The following is a 2,237-nucleotide window of genomic DNA, read 5'->3' on the forward strand; positions in this document are numbered from 1 at the left end:
ACAGCATCACTAAGTGTAATAAAATCATAACTAAGAGAAGGTGTCAATGAAGAATAGAAGAATGAAAAAAATTAGAAACATAATCTATTTTTAAAAACAGTCGACAATACAGCTCAATATAAAACAAACGATAATTTTTTTCAAGCAGGAAGGTTTAACATTTGTTTAGCTATAAAATATGTTCTTATAGAAATTCACAAAGAATATTTGTACAGCTTAACTTACACATATTAAGAACTATTAACATCTATTAATAACCGTGCTTAATAACTGTGCTTCCTGAGGTGCAGGAGAGATTCTACCAAATGACCCATGGCCACCCTGCGCCCCCTGCAGGTTGGTATGATCAGCTGGGGAGTCGTGGGTGTCTGCAAAGACAAGAAACTGCAGCACCAGGTGCCTGCTCACCCTGAGACTTTCACATCAACCTCTTCCAAGTGCTGCCCTGGCTCAAGGAGAAACTCCATGAGGAGGATCTGCGTTTTCTCTCAGGGGTTTCCTCCTGGGAAGGGGCATGGGATCCAATTTTAAGAGCTGTGACAACACCTGTGCTCAACATCCTTTGGGGTAAGGGAGTGGGGAAGACGCACTGGCCATCTTGCTACAAATGAGATCCAATCTAGTAGCCGTTGTAAAAGGTTCAACCCAATCCCCAGTGCTGAGAAACCAGAGGCTGAGGGAGGTGTGTGAGCTTCCACCTCAGTGCTTTACTGACACCACTGTCGGGGCAGGCGGGGCACAAGCAGTTCAGCTCCGCCACCTAGAAGCCATCCACAAGGTTTTCCTGGCAGACAATCTGGGTCCTTTTGTCCCGATGGCAGCCCCGAGGACTGTTCTGGAGGGCGAGGGAGCCCCACACGGACTTGCCAGTAGCGGCATCCAGCATGGGCTGTTGGCGGGCAATGCTGACCTGGAGCTGCACGGACTCCACCTGCGTCCCGTTGAGCTCAGCAACGGCCTGATCTGCTGACTCCATCTTTTCATAGGTGACGAAGGCACAGTTTCTGGCTGGGTCCATGAAGAGGTCAGTGATGTTTCCAAAGGGGGAGAAGGCCCCACGGAGGAGGGTGGGCGTCATGTCTTCCCGGAACACGTAGAGAGTGTTCCCCTTCCGAGGGGCCCGGCGTTCAGGGAACGAGTCCGACTGCGGAAAGGGCCCTCTCGGTCTTGGTCCCGGTCTCTGTCTCGCTCCGGGTCTCGCTCTTGGTCTCTGTCTCGGTCCCGGTCCCGGTCTCTGTCTCGCTCTCTGTCTCTGTCTCGGTCCCGGTATCTGTCTTGGTGCTGATCTCTGTCTCGCTCCCGGTCTCGCTCTCTGTCTCTGTCTCTGTCTTGGTCCCGGTCGCTGTCTCGGTCCCGGTTCCGGTCTCTGTCTCGCTCCCAGTCCGGGTCTCTGTCCCGGTTGCGCTCAGGACAGAGGTCCCGGCTGCGGCTTCGGGGAGGGGAGACTGAGGAGCGCGCGTTACCACGTGCTTCGGAGCCCCATCCAGAGCTTCGGGGAGGGCCATCGCCAGCCCCGGGCCCTCTGCCTCCTCCCCGCCTGGCCCCGGGTCCCCAAGCCGGGCACTGGCAGACACAAAGCTCTCGTACAGAGATGTCCTTTGGGGACGTCTGGGCGACTCCTGCAGATGGTCATCAGCAGATAGGCTCCCCTGGAGCGGCTGGGAAGTGGGGACCGGCCCCTTCTCAGGGTCTTTGAACTTTCCCTCTAGGGTTGAGAACGCTTGAAGCCCGAGTTCTTGGTCTCAGCCTTGACGGCACTGATGGCTCCCGACTTCACCAGCTGCTTTGCCTGCTCCGTGGCGGTGGCTGGGTCCAGCATGGGCTGCGCTGGCAGAGAGCGTTTCACACGCCTTGGCTGGCTGTGCTGCTGCTGCTTTGCTTCTTCAGAGCCAGCAGTGCCTTTTTCTTTCTCTTCAGTTCGTTGAATTTCTTCTGCAGAGCCTCCTCCTCCTCACTCAGTCCGGGGAGTATCACCAACATGGTGGCTCCCGAGGGGCATCAGCCGGCCCGGTCTCACCTCCCTTTCAATACCAAACCTTCCTTAAGAAGGAGTCCATGCGCCGAAACCGGTTTGGCTCAGTGGATAGAGCGTCGGCCTGCGGACTGAAGGGTCCCAGGTTCGATTCCGGTCAAGGGCATGTACCTGGGTTGCGGGCACATCCCCAGTGGGAGGTGTGCAGGAGGCAGCTGATCGATGTTTCTGACTCTCTATCTCTCTCCCTTCCTCACTGTAAAAA

The 2,237-nt window shown here is 55.5% G+C and overlaps 1 pseudogene; it reads right to left on the minus strand.

Annotated features, from left to right (window-relative positions):
- Nucleotides 1–760: 760 nt before the first annotated feature.
- LOC102434721 lies at nt 761–1,980 on the minus strand (annotated as a pseudogene).
- Nucleotides 1,981–2,237: the final 257 nt, after the last annotated feature.

This window comes from Myotis lucifugus, unplaced genomic scaffold (genome assembly GCF_000147115.1).
Source record: "Myotis lucifugus unplaced genomic scaffold, Myoluc2.0 scaffold_121, whole genome shotgun sequence".
NCBI lineage: Eukaryota > Metazoa > Chordata > Mammalia > Chiroptera > Vespertilionidae > Myotis > Myotis lucifugus.